This window comes from Pan paniscus, chromosome 4 (assembly GCF_029289425.2).
Source record: "Pan paniscus chromosome 4, NHGRI_mPanPan1-v2.0_pri, whole genome shotgun sequence".
In the NCBI taxonomy this organism is placed as follows: Eukaryota; Metazoa; Chordata; class Mammalia; order Primates; family Hominidae; genus Pan; species Pan paniscus.
In genome coordinates, this window is record NC_073253.2 from 24,150,157 (window position 1) to 24,169,298 (window position 19,142).

General features: G+C 39.3%; 2 long non-coding RNA genes across 3 annotated transcripts in view; both read left to right on the forward strand.

The window, feature by feature from the left end:
* The window catches only part of LOC129397745 (uncharacterized), a 132,481-nt gene that overhangs the window by 66,503 nt on the left and 46,836 nt on the right, over positions 1–19,142 (forward strand). The gene's annotated exons all lie outside the window — the stretch shown is intronic.
* LOC129397746 (uncharacterized) lies at positions 1,987–10,020 on the forward strand. The gene is made up of 4 exons (XR_008625338.1): positions 1,987–2,514; positions 4,332–4,393; positions 8,634–8,738; positions 9,331–10,020. It is a non-coding gene; the product is annotated as an uncharacterized LOC129397746 (long non-coding RNA).

The window sequence follows — 19,142 nt, forward strand, 5'->3', positions numbered from 1 at the left end:
TTTTTGTATTTTTAGTAGAGACGGGGTTTCACCATGTTGGCTAGGCTGGTCTTGAACTCCTGATCTCCCCACCTCGGCCTCCCAAAATGCTGGGATTACAGATGTGAGCCACCACACCTGGCGTATCTTTTATCATTTCTACTAAACCATTAAGTCTGAAGCTTTAGACCCCCTAGAATTTGTAGATTTCAATCCGCTGCATCCCACCTCCACTCCAGGCAGTGGGGATATGGTAAGCTATCTCAGTGGCGTACACAGCAACGTTTAGTTCTTGTTCACATCACAGTTCTTTATGGAATGGTCAGGTCTTCCCAGAGATTCTCTTCCAAGTGGTGGTCGTGTATTTTGGGCGCTTACGTTGCAGAGCTCCAGTACCTGGAACATTTGGCTTTCAAAGGCATTACAGAAGTATCTGTAGGAAGAATTGTAGGACTAAGAAGGATGTTTTCAAGGCAACACTTCTGTTTATGTTTTATTGCCAGATTTTTGCCCCAATCTAAATTTATATGAGGCCAAGAGGCCGTGCATGGTGGTTCATGCCTGTAATCTCAGCACTTTGGGAGATGGAGGCTGGCAGATCACTTGAGGCCAGGAATCCGAGACCAGCCTGGGCAACATGGTGAAACCTCGTCTCTACTAAAATTACAAAAATTAGCAGGGTGTGATGGTGCACACCTGTAGTCCCAGCTACTCAGGAGGCTGAGGCATGAGAATAGCTTGAACCTGGGAGGCGGAGGTTGGAGTGAGCCAAGATTGTGCCACTGCACTGCAGCCTGGGTGACAGAGCAAGACTCCGTCTCAAAAAAATAAATAAATAAATAAATAAAATAAAATAAAAATGAATTTATAGGAGGTCAAGAAATATAGTCTTCTTGTGTGCTGAGGAAAAGGAATTGGTGAATACATAGCATTATCTCTGTCACCAAGGAGGGCTCTAGGGACTCTAATGAATTTAGAAAATGTAAATTTGCGAAATGAAATGAAAAAATGAGTAAGAAATCAGTGAAATAGTTTATAACCCATCTATTGCATTTGAATTTATAATATGTCAAATCTGATTCAAACCAGGAGAACTGATTCCCAGATTCCTCGAGCATCCTTGCTCCAAGGCTGTTTTATGTTAATGACATGCTGTGAGCTAGTTTGGACACCAGTATGGTGATGCTTCGAGAATTATCAGGACAGAAATAAGATGAATTTTCTGGACTTACATTTCTGGGACATATCCACAGATTTTGTTAAGCATTAAAACTCTGACCCCTACTGTTCTTCTATGCTTTTTTCATGAAACCCATTAGCCTAACCCCCAAACATATAGTCCTCTCTCTCACCTTTTAATCTGTACATGTCTTGTTCTCTGTGCTTGGAGTTCTTTATTACTGTTTGCCCTCATGTTAGGCTTGTAATCACCAAAAGTTTATATGTAATCTTTTCTCAGAAGTCTTTTTGGAGTCCCCCAAAAAGAATTGCTTGTGTTTTCTATGTGTTTTCAAATATCATTGTTGGTTTTACTTATTTATATGGTTGTGGTCTTCATCACACTGCCTTATTCCCTAAAACACAGTTATACTCATAATTAGGGTGTGATCACATTGGAAGTAAAGATTGAGTCTTTTTGTGTTTTTTCTCCATAATCTAGGATAGTTCTAGACACATAGAAGGTGCTCAATAAATGTCTGCGGCTCAGTGATAACTCTAGCTTAACAGAGTTCTCCATGCACATGGTGAAATTATTCAGTTCAGTCTAGCTGAGGGGATTAACTAACTGCATCGTAGCCCCGCTCCATAATCCACATGATTGTGGTCAGATCACTTTAATTATAAGGGAAGAAGACACAATCTCTACCCTTAATAAACTTTATCTCTAGAAAAGAGATATAAAACACACCCAAGTGTACACACAGATATACAAAGAAGTTACAATTAAATTTAAATGTATGCGTGCTTGTTAAGCAGAAAGGAGGGAAAGACGGAGTGCACTGGGGGAAAAGAAAACCTATGATGTGAGGTGAACATGCACAGGCAACTGTGGCAGTGTACCCAGCCTGGCTGTCCTCATTCACCCCTCAGCTGCATGCTGACGAAACAGTCACTCTGTCTGTTTGGAAGCTAAAACATTTTTAGCAGGCTTGGAGTGCAGACATGACCACATTTAGCTCCTCAATGCTGCTCCTGATTGACAGTCCCTAAAATGGAAAGCTGGAAATTTGGTCATATATGAGTTTAATATCTCATCAGAAAGAATTTAAAAAGCAAAGTGTATTGACCTTTTTTTTGTTTTGTTTTGTTTTTGTTTAGTTAATATCATTTTTCTATCATGCAGCTTGAAATAACATGGTGCTAAGCATGGATTTTTCCACCAAATGAGGAAATTCTAATTCTAATTGTTAGTCTCTTTATCAATGATGCCAAGTGGCAAGGAACATCACCATCTTTGGAGACCTAGTGGTGGAGTTAAACTACTACAGGGAAACAACTTTACGTATAGAGGAGTTGAGCTTCCTAGAGGAAAAGGTACATCTGTTTTTTGTTTCTCTTCCTTTTTCCTGATACAACTTAGCAGAGCAGCACAAGTTTGTAGGTGTGGAACCACCACTTTACCCAACACATGCCCCAGAAAATTACCCAATTCCTGTCTATTCTGCTTCCCTTGGCACCCCTTTTCACCTCCCATTCCAATCCTGTCAGTCTCAATCAACTTTTACTGTTGACGTATGGGCCCAGCTGCTGAATGCCTTGACTAGAATCCTGAAGAGTAATCACATCTGTTGTTACAGTTGTAGTGGTGGTGGTGATGGTGGTAGTATGTGTATGTGGCTTAGGTGGGGGACAAGGAATGTTACATGACAGCTTGTTTCCACTCCATGTTCTTCAACAGTAACTATACATCAGAATTTAGTATCTGGAGATTAAAAACAACAACAGCAACAACAGCAACAAAAACTAAGTAATAGAGATGTTCATTTCCAGTAGTGACAAACTAGTAATTCAGACCAAACCTCCTACTGAGTTTTAATAGAAAAGATGGGGGAAAATCCATTTGAAGGTATCTGAAAGCTAAAGAAGTAGGGCATAATTAGTTCATGATTTGGAAAAAATAAAAATCAAGAGACCTTGTGCCTTATGATTGAGGCTGCTTTTCTCCTAGAGACATTTGAAAATTCCAGAAAAGGTATCTGGGGTATAAAAGTCCTTCCCAAGTGGAAGCTTATCAAACTCTTTGCACATAAGGTTGTAACTCCAAAGAACTATAGCCAGGAATAAGGGTGAAGTAGAAGCCAACTGGCTCTCTCAAAGACTGTAGCCCAGTTCCAAATTACTTTTATCACTGAAATTATCTTAAGTGTTTCCAGATTGCTAGAGGTCCCAAATGTCCCAAATGCAAACTTTTTCCTGGGTAAAGTTGACATTATGCTAGACCTCAAATTATGTCAACATATAATTTTTAAAACACAAGTTCTGATGCACAATAGAAAATAACCAAGACTCTAAGAAGACAGAACTTCATGAAAAATAACTAAAAACAGTCTTGCAAACACTCCAAAAATTAGGGTCCTCAAACATTGATTTTAAAAGCTATGCTTTCTTACACTCATAGAGATAAAAGACAAGATTTGGAATTATAGCTGAGAGATAAAAATATTAAACCATGGTAAACTGAAAAGGGATCAAATAGAAAAGCTAGAATTTGCAAATGCAGTAACTAAAATTAAGAACAAAATATATGGATTTAACAGCAGACTAAACACAATTGAAGAGAGAATCTGTGATCTGAATGGTAGGACAGAAGAAAATATGCAGAAAATCATAAATCACAATTAATGGCAGACAAAAAAAAGAGAGAAATGATGAGATTACAGTGAGAAAATATGATATACATGTGGAATCCAAGAAGTAGAGGAGAGTGAAATAGGGCAGAAACAATATTTGAGAAAATAATGGCTAAGAATCTTCCAAAGTTGATAAAGAACAATAAGCCTATATTCAATAATTCCTAAGGATAAATAAAAAGAAATTCATACCTAGGCTCATCATTGTAAAACTGATGTAAATAACAATAATAAGGTAAATTTTAAAAGCAGCCAGAAGAGAAAAGACAGATTACTTTCAAGGAAAACAATTTGACATAGTACTTTTCAAAAGAAATAATGAAAGCCAGAAAACAATGGGATGATATTTCCAAAGAACCCAAAGAAGATAACCTATAGTTTATACACAGGGAAAATATCCTCCAAGAATGAAGATGAAATAATGACATTTGTTTTTTAAGCAAAAACTGATATAATTGATCTCTAGCAGACCTACAATAAAGAAAATACTTCTTTTGGCAGAAGGAAAATCATTCCTAATGGAAGATCAACTATTCAAGAAAGAAAGAAGAGCAATGAGAAAGGTAAATATGTGGGCATACCTAAATGGAAGTTGACTAAATATACTAATCATCGTATCTTGTGTAATTTAAATATTATTGGAAGACAATTCTTTATAGGCCTCCCTGCATGATTTGTGAGCAAAGGCACTGAAAGTTTTGTTTCAGATGATTTTTAATGAATGTTTGTACAGCAAGGAGCTTTGGGGTAGAGATAGTGTCTCCCTCCAAAGCACAGTAAGTTTGTCTGCTCAGGATTTCTCAGTTATGATGCAAATGCACTATGTGCCTAGTATCTACCTGGACCACTCCATGTCACCCCAATGGGCTTTTGAGTGGGTGAGGAGAATTGACACAAACGCAAAGCTCACACTTCTTCCTGTGCCATGAATAATAATGTCCTTTATCTTTGACTCAGGAATGTTGTAGCTTCTGCCTGCATCCCTGAAATTATGGCAGGCTAACTTGCTAGCTTGCAAGTAGAGTAAAATCTCATATCTTTCATAGTTCTTGACAAATATGCATGTAGAATTAAAATAAACAACACTACCATGTAAGCATATATATTTCATTCAAGTGGGGTTTATTAAAGAAATGTAAATTGACTTAACTTTTGAAAATTAACCAATGTAATTCGTCACACTTGCAGAATAAAAGAGAAAAATGATTTGATCATCTTAAAAGATGCAGAAATATCTTTTAATAATTTCAATACTCATACATGATTTAAAGTCAACTTCTAGCAAATTAGAAATAGATAGACACCAGGTGTGCTATCTATCTAATCCCAGCACTTTGGGAGGCTGAGGCAGGTGGGTTGCTTGAGCTCAAGAGTTCAAGATCAGCCTGGGTAACATGGTGAAACCCCATCTCTACCAAAAATACAAAAAATTAGCTGAGCATGGCAGCATGCACCTATGGTCCCAGCTACTTAGGAGGCTGAGGTAGGAGGATCACTTGAGCCTAGGAGGTGGAGGTTACAGTGAGCTGAGATCGCACCACTGTACTCCAACCTGGGTGACAGAGATGACGCCATCTCCAAAAAAAGAAAGAAAAAGAAATGGATAAGAACTTTCCTAATCTGCAAAAGGCATCTAAAATGACCCAGAGCAAGCATCAGTTGTATTTACACATCAGCAGCATTTATAAAATACAAGTTTGAAAATATAAAATTCACAACATCATAAAAATTTAAAATGCCTAGAGCCAATCAAGATGTGCAAGGTCTTTTTATTTATTTATTTATTTTTGAGATGGAGTCTTGCTCTGTTGTCCAGGCTGGAGTGCTGTGACGTGATCTCGGCTTACTGCAGCCTCTGCCTCCTGGGTTCAAGTAATTCTCCTGTCTCAGCTTCCCGAGTAGCTGGGACTACAGGCACACACCACCATACCTGGCTAACATTTGTATTTTTAATGGAGACAGTGTTTCACCATGTTGGTCAGGCTGGTCTTGAATTCCTGACCTCAAGTGATTCATCCACCTCGGCCTCCCAAAGTGCTGGGATTACAGGCCTGAACCACTGCACCTGGTCATATGCAAGATCCTTATGCATAAATATATAAAATATTATTGAGAGAAGTTTTTATAGGCCTAAATCAACAGAGAGATATGTCATGTTCATGAACTGGAAGACTCAACACTATAAAAATATCATTTTCTCCAAGCTGATTTCTAGACTTCATAAAATCCTAATCGAAATCCCAAAACAGCTTGCACGCATGTGTGTGTGTGCATGTATAACTAAACAAGTTATATGTTGTCGAAGGCCACTATCCACTATCTACTCTCTCTCTGGCTTATACAGGGACTACGATAGGAAAGTCACAGCGTATCTGTGTAATGGCAAAAAAAATTGTTTGTTCATATAATTTCATGTGTGATTGATAAGTATGAGATGGACTTAATGTATTGTATAATATTTTGGAGGTTTAAAATGTTGCTATTTCTAAACCTAGTTTACCAGGGTTGTTAAAACTCTTATTGTTGGGGGATTTTGTGTAAAATTTAAAAATAGTTTATTTTGTGTTATAGTCAAGAAAAACACAATTTTCTCCTTTGACAAAAAAAAAAAAAAAAACCCAAAGTCATTACAGTTACATATTGCTATGTCTATAAAACTTTCATATTAATCACATGCTGGCCAGCTGATAGAAAACTAGCCGGTATTTCTGTACAGGAATGCCAAGAATAAAATTTCATAAGGCCTTTACTTCTCAATGAAAAATAATAGTCAATTTAGAATATATATTGGGGAATTTACATATTAGGACTTTTTAATTCAAATAAAATTTTAGTTTTTTCCTTTGAGGTAGAAAATTATCATCATTATTAACACTATTAACTGTACCTTGGCCGTTGTCTTGTTTATCGATTAGATTCCAGATCTAAATATCTTATGTCCAATCTCCTCAACTACAACCCCAAAAGCTGCCTTAAACAGTTAAATAAAAATTTTTCACAGACCAAATTCTGTATGACTTGTAGTGGGATGTAAAGAGGTATGTTATATCGATGGTGTGCTGGAGCTTCTGTAAACTGATTAATGAGAACCAGTCATGAGTGTGTCTTTCCAACTCCACATTTAGTGACGTCATATTGATAGTTTGAAATCAGGCGTGGTAGACAGGAGTTGTTATACCACAGAAATGGGTGAACACAATAAATCAGGGTTTGTTGTTGTTGTTGTTGTTTTACCCTGGAGAGCTCTCTGTTAAACATTACCAGCACACCATTATGTTAGGTGAAGAAAAAAAGAAAAGGAAACATGGAAGTGGTTTTAGTTATAGAAAGGCCATGGAATTTGAAAATGGAGTTCAGAATGACTTGTCAGATTCAGAATTGGAAAATATTAGTCAAAGTTTCATTTATTTATATATGTATTTCTTTAGAGACAGTCTCGCTCTGTCCCCCAGGCTGCAGTGCAGTGGCGCCATCTCAGCTCACTGAAACCTCTGCCTCCCGGGCTTAAGTGATTCTCCTGCCTCAGTCTCCTGAATAGCTGGGACCATAGGTGTGTGTCAACATGCCCAGCTAATTTTTGTATTTTTTGTAGAGATGGGGTTTCGCCATGTTGGTCAGGTTGGTCTGGAACTCCTGACCTCAAGTGATCTGCCCACCTCGGCCTCCTAAAATGCTGGGATTACAGGAGTGAGCCACCATGCCTGGCCGCGTGATCCTATTTTTGATCAAACATTTGAAACCTTTATTTTTACAGACTTCCCCAAATCAAATTCTCAATTTAAGTCTTTTTAACCTTGAACTAACTTTGAGATGTTCCACAGGGTTCTAGAACTTCTCAAATGATGTATTAAAGAAGTATTAAACTGAAGTAGGCTTATTTGATATGTTAAATTATATAAGAAATATTGTCAAATAAGAAATGTTTAACCTTCTTTGAGTTATATTTGTATGGACATCTTATTAATATGTGCTCCAAAATTGTATGAGATTTCAAAAATTATGATGTTATCAGTAATAATTTTGGTTATTATGTTCCAGTGTTGTACACCACAGAAAAAACCAAATTTCCTTATCAAGTGGGTCACTATGGACACTCATCAGATTTTGAACCATGGCCATTTTATGTCTTGTTGCCTGCAGTTAATTGCTTTATTCTGATGCTTTTCTGAAAGCCTTTTGCAATCTTAAAGCATTGTATCTTCAAGGAGGTTCATGAAGAGAATGGAACGAATTCTGACAAGTACAGGTTTCTGATAACTGAGATATTATTAAACTGGGTAGGAATTTCTAAAACTCAAGTGAAAAAACTGATGGGGTTGGGTGTGGTGGCTCACACCTGTAATCCCAGCACTTTGGGAGGCTAAGGTGGGCCGATCACTTGAGGTCAGGAGTTCATGACCAGCTTGGATGGACAATATGGCGAAACCCCGTCTCCACTGAAAAAATACAAAAATTAGGCTGGTGTGGTAGCGCTGTAATCCCAGCTACTTGGGGAGTTGAGGCACAAGAATTGCTTGAACTCAGGAGGCAGAGGTTGCAGTAAGCCGAGATAGCACCACTGCACTCCAACCTGGGCAACAGAGAGACACTCTGTCTCAAAACAACAAAAACAACAATAACAACAAAACTGATGGGTTTGTGAAGCTGCTAACTAAGATTAAACAGAGCAAAAATTAATTACATTAGACTGAATGAACTGATGAAGAAAACGTATGAGGTTTCATGGCTTTTAAAAATTTGAGCCAATGCTGGTTCTTTTCATGTTTTGTTTTGCAAATTTAAGGAATTTCTTTTTCTTTTCAGCTATGTACAGCTTACAGCAATTTGATAAAGTATTCTTTTGTACATAAAAATGGAAACATTTGCTTTTCTTCCCTACTTGATCTCTCCAAAATTCAGAAACTATTAGTGAGTATTCTTATTTTTATGTTAAATATGAGTATTTACATAAGTTCAATAAGAATTTAACTGTATCCTTTAACAAGGTACAGTTGAAATATTGAATATATTACTGAGGCTTTGACTGGAATGTCATATTTGAAAATGAGCATAGAATGCCTGGCTTCAGGAGTTCCCAACCCTTCAGAGAGTGAATAAACATTTATCACTTCTTGGCAGGCCAGAGAACTTCAAGATATTACATACTGTAGGCAAAGTCTGATATCTGCCTTGGTTTGACTTCCTAGCATAAAGAGGTTTTTAAAAGTCCAATTTGAGTTTCCTTGTGAAAATTTACAGTAAAGCAAATTTAAAAGGAGTGAGCTTATGTGGCTATTCTTGCTGCACTTATGTAAATATCAGGCCAAGTTTGAGGCTAAACTTATTTTACAATCATATTGGTCTTACCATGATTATCTTTAATAAAAATGGGGGTAACTGTAGAGAGAAAAATTATGTTTCAGAAGAAAAGTACAGTACATCTGTTATTTGCTTGTAGCCCTGTTTATTGCCTTTGAATTTTTATGATCTATCTGTAAACTGGATTCCAAATTCTTTCTAGTTTTCTCTAATATCTGGGTACAACTCTTCAACAAAGAATGAGAACTGCTCTGTTCCTGAAACCCTATAGCCAAAGTTTGACAATTCAATATACATTCCAAGGGACAAGTCTCATGCCTGATGTTTGAGCCACACAGATAGTTTGTGAGAATGTCTGATGCCAAAACTGAAGATATTCAAACTGCAAATTAGGATAACTCTCTGACTTCATGCTGTGGATAGCTTTTCACAAAACCAGAGGAACAAGACTCCATATCATAGTAAGACTCTTACCCTTCTTATTTTTCTTTAACAATTTTTTTCTTTTATATTTTGTAAAGATGGGGCCTCACCACGTTGCCCAGGCTGGTCTGAAATGCCTGAGCTCAGACAACTCTTACCCTTCTTAATTTTTGGTTATTTATGCTTATCTCTTTCACTTGACAGGATAATGCTGTAGTTAGAATTTCAGTCAGTAGTTTTTGTGAGTAACTTAACAAAGCATTGGATCTGTCACGTCAAATCCATTTTTTTAAAAGAAATGGGGTTTTGCTATGTTGCCCAGGCTGGAGTGCAGTGGCTATTCACAAGCATAATCATGGCACATTACAACCTTGAACTGGGCGCAAGCAATCCTTCCACCTCAGCCTCCTGAGTAGCTGGGAATTTAGGAATGTACCACCATGCCTGGCTCAAACCTAAACCTTTACAGGACTTAAGAGATCTTTGAATGTACCTAACGGGTAACATTAGCAACATTCCTAAAACGATGTTTGTTCACATTGTATTAGTGGTCTCTTTTATAGAGTTAGTATTCTCTGCTTTAATTTGACATTTTCCTGTGTTGCTAGATGATAGAATTGCTGCCTACTATTTACTGAACAAGGAGGAATCTGTGCAGTTGACACTTCCTGTTGCACATAGATAAATACATAGGGTATTGTGGAGACAGTTGCAAAAACTTAATGATCAGCCTACTTAGTTAAAATGGGTAGATCCTCATCTGATTCATTCTTTGATCTATTCAATTTTAGGTGGTTCAATTCATCAAGACCCTGGCTTAGGAGCATACTCCAAACTCTTGGTAATATCTTCCTAATAGTCATACAAATAGTCTGCCTGGTGCATTATTTTTCCTGAAAAGTTTTAACTTTTTGCACACAGCTATCTGTCAAATATCAAATGGTTTTCCTTCAGTGCAAAGAAATGCATTTTCATGAGAACACTGTAACCTACCAATGACATGTTGAGACTGGAAACCCAGAATGATGGTAACTAAGAGTAGTGTTAATACCTTTCGTTTTGATTTAAAATTTTTTTTTTAATTTTTTTTTTTTTTGAGACGGAATCTCGCTCTTGTTGCCCAGGCTGGAGTGCAGTGGCATGATCTCAGCTCACTGCAGCCTCAGCCTCCCAGGTTCAAGTGTTCCTCCTGCCTCAGCCTCCCAAGTAGCTGAGATTACAGGCACCCGCCACCGTGCCTGGCTACTTTCTTGTATTTTTAGCAGAGATGGAGTTTCACCATGTTGGCCAGTCTGGTCTCTAACTCCTGACATCAGGTGATCTGCCTGTCTTGGCCTCCCAAAGTGCTGGGATTACAGGCATGAGCCACCGCACTTGGCCGATGCCTTTAGTTTTGATCACACTCTCACCTGGGTGAGAACCTCACCAAAAGAGGGAAGTTGTTGAACAAGCATTATAGGAGGCCATTAACTCCTGCACTAGGCCCCAGCAAATTAGACTAAAAACCACAAATGGAGTCACCCACACTCACCAAAATAAAACTGAGTTATTATCCGGTCTTCCAAGAAATCAAGAGGGACAAATAGCTTAATTTTTCTAACAGGCCTGTTGCAATCTTCAGTTGGCATGATAATGAAGTTCCTCTTGTTTTAATCCTAACATTAAGGAGTGATCTGAAGTAAACTGGTGTTAACCAATCAGTTATCTCTTTATTATTCCGTCTCCCTGTCCCTGTCTTACAAGGAAAGTAACTTTGAAATGATCAGTCTCTTTTTGTTCTTTATGTCAGCCTTCTTCAGCTCATTTTCTGTCTATAAAGCCAACCTCCTCAGTCCAACTCATTGGAACACTTATTCTATTTTATGGGATGGAGTGTTGCCTGATTCTAGAATCACAACTAAGCCATTTGAAATCTTTAAACTTAATTTTTTATAATTTTATCTTCTGACACTACCTACTACTCTGTTCCTAGGCACACAGATCTCATGAAAGTTGTCTGTATGTGATTATCGATTTTTTTATTGCTCTGTCTGGCATATAGATATTATTTCTACCTAGTAGTTTTAGTGGCATTTGTTTCCCATGTAGTTTCTTCAGGAAGTTTATTTCCAGTATGTCCTTCATTTCTCTTCTTCATTGATCTTCCTTTAGCCTTTGTTTGCTCTATGAGAGGAATGTAGACTCTGGAACTAACAAAGGAAATACAAATGTACAAATAGTATTTCCAATACAAGAGTCCATGTAACCTTTAAGAAGAGTCCAAGCTCAATTGGCTGAAAAGTTTTCTATGAGAAAAGCATTTTCCCAAGGTCAAGAGAGTTCAAAGAACACAGCAAACTTTGTGGAGCATGCCAATTAATTCTGTAGAAGTTGTTTTTGTGCGTGTACAAAGACATAGGGGCTTGGCTGGTCATTCTGGTCTCCAGATGGTCACAGGATGCAGCCAGTAATGACCATGGAACATCCTGAAACTGATTATTAGTTTAATCAAGCAACACAGTCTCATTTGTTTGCTTGTACAAGAAAGTTTGACAAAAATTTTGACTATGTTCTCTGTCATCCCTACTACTACTCCACGCTAAGTGACTATCTTTTTCTGGCTGGATTATTGTAATGACTTCCTAACTAGTCACCTCTTTAACAATCTTGCTTCTCTGAAATCTATTCACACTGCAGCTGGAGAGGTCATTTTAAAATCTACATTGGATTTTGTCACTCCCAGCTTTAGAAATGTCCTTGGCTTCCCATGGTAGTTAGAATAGCATGGAAAAAGCTATACCATGGCCTGCAAGGTCCTGAATGACTGGGACGCCACCTCCCTTCTCCATTCTTCCACCATCCCTCAAGTTTCCAACAATCTTAGCTGGTTTCATGCCACTGTCCCTTTGGCCTAGTGCTCCACCCAGCCACAGAGCTTCTTGTGGTCCCTCAAAAGCCCAAACTCCTTCTTATCGTAGGGCTTTTCCATGTGCTCTTCTTTCTCCCTAAAACATGCTCCTCCTTCATAATTCAGTGCTACACATACTGTTTGGGGTATCTCTTTAAGGGTGGTAGCAGGCAGCTAGCAGTGGTCACTTTTACCTGGCCAGGCTGGGAGTGCTCCATGAAGGAGGTGATTCTCAAGCATGAAGTTGAGGAAGCATTCATAGGCAGACAAGTGAGACAAAAGTGTAATCTTAGCAGAGGGAACAGACTAGATTAAAATATGGAAGGCAAGAAACCATTGGGATAAAAGTAGTGATGACATTTGTTAAAATAAGGACAACAGACTGAGGAGGAAGTTTTGAGAGAAAGATGGACTCTGCTTAGAATCTGTTGAGTTTAATTTATCTGGGACTTCAAGATGGAGAGAAGAATAGGCAATTGGATATGTGGGGAAGGATATGGACTAGTTATTTAAAAGGTAGAGAAGGACATGTAGATCTAAAAGTTACCAGCACAATTTCCCAGGGAAAAGTTTCAGAGTAATAAAAAAAGAAACACCAACATTTAAAAAGCAGGCACCAGTAATGAAGACAAGAAATAGTCAGAAAAGTTGATGTCTCTGAAAGCGAGGAGGGGGAGAGTTTCAAGTTGTCCATAGCAAAAACATGGATAATTTAATGTAAGAACTAAAAGGACCTTAAGGGATTTGGCAATAGGAAAGTCGTGGATGAGCTTTGCCAGGGAAGTGTGGGAAACTGAGATATAAGGAAAATAGGTGGAGATTGGGGAGAAACTGGAATATCAAGAAATGTAGCTGGAGATTGAAGACCATTCTTCTGCGGAGTTTGGCTGTGAAAGAGGAGAGAGGGGGCAGAGGAACAGAGTAGTTCTTGTGAACCCCCATGAAGTGGGTACACAACTATGAAGTGGATACAGAGTTGAGTTAGAGTGTTTTATTTGTATTTTTTAGATTAGATGAGGCTAATGGTTTTATAGACAGAAGGAAGGTAAGATTGAAATATAATATTTGAGAAAACAATTTATGAAACAAAATATTGCAAGAGAGGGTAGGGACTCTGCTTTTGAAACCAAGAAGAATTTAGTAGAGGAACAAACTCTGAGATGGGTAGAGAAGAGAAAAGAGTCATGGCCTGGTTATACAGCTGTTGACTGCAATTTTCTTCTGTGAGGTAGGAGCTGTGGCCACTGCTAAGAGGCTAGACAATGTGGTAAGTGGCTACCTCATCTCAGCAACTTAGCTGAGATACCTGTTGGTACAAAATCATAGCGGTTTTACATGTCAAGGGTTCATGGCTATGAGGACTGGCCCTACATATAAAGTAAAATATTCGAGGCTGTGACATTTCTGCAGATGTGTGCACACGGTCTGATCTGGTCTCTCCTGGCCCAGCAATAGGGATGCAAGGTCAGAGGAGAAGATTTGAAGGTCAAGGATGTGAAAGTAGCTGCAATAGCAGGTCAGATCCTCTCTGAATGTAAATGTCAGACCCTCACAGTGACTGACTCTCAGGCCTGGATACCACATTTTTCTTTTCAGTAGAGGGATTTAGGAATCAGTCACAGTTCCAGGGACTGTCTGATAATGCTTGCCTGTACCTCATATTTGAGCTAATAAACATTGTCAAATAACTGTTTGAGTGGAGTGAGAACTTTTAGGGTAGGATAATGCATATAATTGTCTATTATCATTATAAAAGGCCATGCTGCACCTGTACTTCTCACTGGGGAATAACAACTAAAACATGTGTTTTAAAAATATGTATCCAATGCATTTAGCATATGTTTATCAGGTATATTTGATTTAAATCAAGAGTTTAGGTGGAGGTAATTCTTCACTTCTTGTATCTGTAAACATTAAACTATCTCTTTCTCCTTGCAGCGGTACTAACACTGTCTTCAGTGTTTTGTAATCTCGGTTTTTGTTATTTTGGCTTTTTTTCTCTTGCCTCTAACTTTTTTGTCTTTGCTTATGTTTTTTCTGCTGAGTTAACAGCGTCCCAGGCACAAAGTAAGCACCAGATAAATACCTGCTGATTGACTGACCCAAATCCCAAAGCAGGACGCTTTAGTCACAGGGTCGAATCAGGAAAATGATGTTGCCAATTTAAACCTGTCTTCCTGGTGGCTTCAAGCCACCCATTCATGGCTAAGTAGTGTGTGTGTGAGCAACTGCCTTGCAGCACTGCTCAAAGTGGCCATGCTATTGCTATTAGGACCATAGAGGGTAGAATTTACTAAAGTACAGAAACATTTAGCTTGGGTTTTCTTTCTCTCTAGTTGCTAATCTTAATTAGACTGTCATCCTAAAAGATCACAGGTACATACCATTTTCATTTTTAAAAAAATACAGCTTCATTATCAGTAGCAAAAATTCTTAGGATGAGGCCCTGGGTTAAAGCTATAAACACATAGAGAAATTGTTCAAGGCAGCTATATTTGAACATCTATTTTTATAGCCCATTAAAAAGAATTTTGTAGGTGTTTCCATTGTAAGTAGTAAGGCGAGGTCTTTCTCTTTTTCACAAAGCCATGCCATCTATTACTCTGCAGTGTTGTATTTTAAGCAGTGTCCAACTTAAAATGTTATTGATTTTCCTGGAAAGTTTGTATTGTTCTGATTAATTTGTACTTTTAAAACCTTTGCCTGCTGTTTCATGTGCAAAGGTTTTTTGAATTATGGATGAATAATGTCTGAAAGATCATAATTTCCCACAGGAATATGTCTATAATAGAGTGGCACACAAAAGAGAGAAGGTTCTTGTCCTCAGGGAGTTTATCTTCCAGTCGGGAAAGATATAAAAAATAAGTAAAATGATAAATAAATAATTTTAAGTTGGGATAGCATTTGTAGAGTAGTCCCCCCTTATCCATAGGGGATAAGTTCCAAGACCCCAGTGGATGCCTGAAACTGCACAGTAATGGATCCTATATACACTGATATGGAATGGCTGTATCCCCAACCAAATGTCTTCCTGAATTGTAGCTCCCATAATCCCCATGGGTTGTGGGAGGGACCTGGTGGAGATAATTGAATCACGGAAGTTCAACACCATCCTGTTCTAGTGATAGTAAGTTAGTTCTCACGAGATCTGATGGTTTTATCTTTTATTTATTTGTTTATTTATTTATTTTTAGATGGAGTCTCACTCTGTTGCCCAGGCTGGAGGGCAGTGGCATGATCTCAGCTCACTGCAACCTCTGCCTCTCGGGTTCAAGCGAGTCTCCTGCCTCAGCCTCCTGAGTAGCTGGGATTACAGGCACCTGTCACCATGCTCTTCTAATTCTTGCATTTTCAGTAGAGATGTGGTTTCACCATGTTGGCCAGGCTGGTCTCGAACTCCTGACCTCAGGTAATCTGCCTGCTGCCTCAGCCTCCCAAAGTGTTGGGATTACAGGCATGAGTCATTGTGCGCAGCCATGAGATCTGATGGTTTTATAAGGGTGATGCCCCCTTTGCTGGGCACTCATTCTTCTCCTTCTTGTTGCCATGTGAGAAAGCAAATGTTTGCTTCCCTTTCTGCCATGATTGTAAGTTTCTGGAGGCCTCCCCAGTCCTGTGGAACTGTGAGTCAATCAATTTTCCTTATAAATTACCCAGTCTTGTGTATGTCCTTATAGCAGCATGAGAACAAACTAATACGTAAATTTGTACTGCAGAGTAGGGTGCTGCTACAAAGACACCCGAAAATGTGGAAGCAACTTTGGAACTGGGTAACAGGCAGAGGTTGGAATAGTTTGGAGGGCTCAGAAGAAGACTGGAAGATGTAGGAAAGCTTGGAAATTCCTAGAGACTTGTTGAATGTCTTTGACTAAAATGCTGATAGTGATATGGACAATGAAGTCCAGGATAAGGTGGTCTCAGATGCAGATGCGGAACTTGTTGGGAACTGGAGTAAAGTTACTCTTGCTATGCAAAGAGACTGAGGTATTTTGCCTCTGCCCTAGAGATCTGTGGAACTGTGAACTTGAGAAAGATGATTTAGGATATCTGGCAGAAGAAATTTCTAAGTGGCAAAGCATTCAAGAGGAAGCAGAGCATAAAAGTTTGGAAAATTTGCAGCCTGACAATGCAACAGAAAAGAAAAACTTATTTTCTAGGGAGAAATTCAAGCCCAGGGCAGAAATTTGCATAAGTAATTAGGAGCTGAATGTTAATGGTCAACACGCTGGGAAAGTGACTCCAGGGCATGTCAGAGAACTTCACCGCAGCCCCTCCTATCATAGGCCCGCAGGCTTAGGAGGAAAAATGGCTCTGTGGGCCTGGCCCAGTGCCCCCCTGCTGTGTACAGACTAGGGACTTGGTGCCCTGTGCCCTAGCCACTCCAGTCATGGCTAAAAGAGGCCAGGGAACAGCTCAGGTCATGGCTTCAGAGGGTGCAAGCCCCAAGCCTTGGCAGCTTCCACATGATGTTGAGTGTGCAGGTGCACAGAAGTCAAGAACCGAGGTTTGAGAACCTCCGCTTAGATTTCAGAGGATGTATGGAAACACCTGGATGTCCAGGCAGAAGTTTGCTGCAGGGACAGGGCCCTCATAGAGAACCTCTGCTAGGGCAGTGTGAAAGTGGAATTGTGGGGATGGAGTCCTCACACAGAGTCCCCACTGGGGCACTGCCTAGTGGAGCTGTGAGAAGAGGGCCACTGTCCTCTAGATCCCAGAATGGTAGATCCGCCAACAGGACAGCTTGCAGAGTGCACCTGGAAAAGCTGCAGGCACTCAACACCAGCCCATGAAAGCAGCTGGGAGGAGGGCTGTACCCTCCAGGGCCACAGGGGCAGAGCTGCGCAAGGTCATGGGAGTCTACTTCTTGCATCAGTGTGACCTGGATGTGAGACATGGAGTCAAAGGAGATCATTTTGGAACTTTAAGGTTTAATGATTGCCCTGTTGGATTTTGGACTTGGGTGGGGCCTGTAGCCCCTTTGTTTTGGCCAATTTCTCCCATTTGGAATGGGTGTATTTACCCAATGCCTGTACCCTCATTGTATCTAGGAAGTAACTAGCTTACTTTTGAATGTACAGGCTCATAGGTGGAAGGGACTTGTCTCACATGAGACTTGGGACTTGGACTTTTGGGCTAATGCTGGAATGAGTTAAGACTTTGAGGGACTGTTGGAAGTGCATGATTGTGTTTTGAATTGTGAAGACATGAGATTTCAGAGGGGCAAGGGGCAGAATAATATGGTTTGGCTGTGTCCAAACTCAAATCTCATCTTGAATGTAGTTCCCATAATCCCTGTGTGTTGTAGGAGGGACCAGGTGGAGATAGTTAAATCATGGGGGTGGTTTCCCCCATCTTGTTCCCATGACAGCGTATTCGTTCTCTCAAGATCTGATGGTTTTATAAGGGGTTTCCCCCTTTGCTAGGCACTCATTCTTCTCCTTCCTGCTGCCATGTGAAGAAAGACATGTTTGCTTTCCCTTCTGACATGATTGTAAATTTCCTGAGCCCTCCCAAGCCCTGTGGAACTGTGAGTCAATTAAACCTCTTTTCTTTATAAAATATATGTCCTTATAGCAGCATGAGAAAGGACTACTACATACACTATGTTTTTTTCCTATACAGTATCAAGCAGGTAGCATGTATAGTGTGAATATATCAGACAAAGGGATGATTCATGTCCAGATTCATGTCCAGGGCAGGACAGAGTAGGATGGTGCAAGATTTCATCATGCTACTCAGAATGGCGTGTAATTTAAAACTGATTAGTTGTCTATTTTTAGAATTTCCACTTAATATTTTTGGACCACTATTGACTGCAGATAAGTGAAACTGGAAAGCAAAACAATGGATAAGGGGGGACTACTGTATTTGCTTTTTGTTCCCCATATGTTTCTGTCAGCCTTACCATTTATAGACTTATTAAATGTATTCTCCATCAAGAAGTACCATACAGTATAACTTCTAATTGAGAAAGTTAAAAATAAGAAAATGGATTAATGTTGATGGGATTACTGACTTCACCATGTATCTCATGATACATGGTAGCAGTCTGCCTTATAAAACTATGAGATGGGATACCAAATATTCAACTATGATGCCAGCCAGAAGTTAACACGTTGTGCAGTTGGGGTGCTAGCATATGAAATATGGTATGTGGTCTGAAGCTGTGACAATTTTATGGTACCAATGCTTCCATGGCCTGAATGCATGAATTTAGCAATTAAGGGGCAGAACTGGAATGACACCTCTCATAAAATCACATAGTGGCTGAATCACAAAAGCTTGCATCACACTCCAGTCCCCCTGGGCTCTGCTGGTTTAGGGGGTCTTAGAGGCCAAAGGAGGGTTGCTTCCACAGGGTACCAAGTAAACACTGGCTTAATTGCATTGGAAACTGAGTTTGCCACTTTTTCATTTCCAATTCTAAAACCACAGGATGAAAAGTCAAAAAGAAGATTATGATATGACAGAAATGATGATTCTAGCTATAATGGGGAAACAGTGTTGCTATTACACAATAGGATCAAGAAGGGTGTTGGTAGAAATCCAGCAATCCTCTGGGGTGCTTCTTAATACTGCCATGTCCAGCATCAAAAGTTAAAGGAAATCCACAGCAACCCAATATGGGAGGAACGATCAAGGGGCAGCTTTCTCAGGATCAAGGTATAGGTAAATCCTTGGTTGAGGGGAAAAGAAACTTGAAA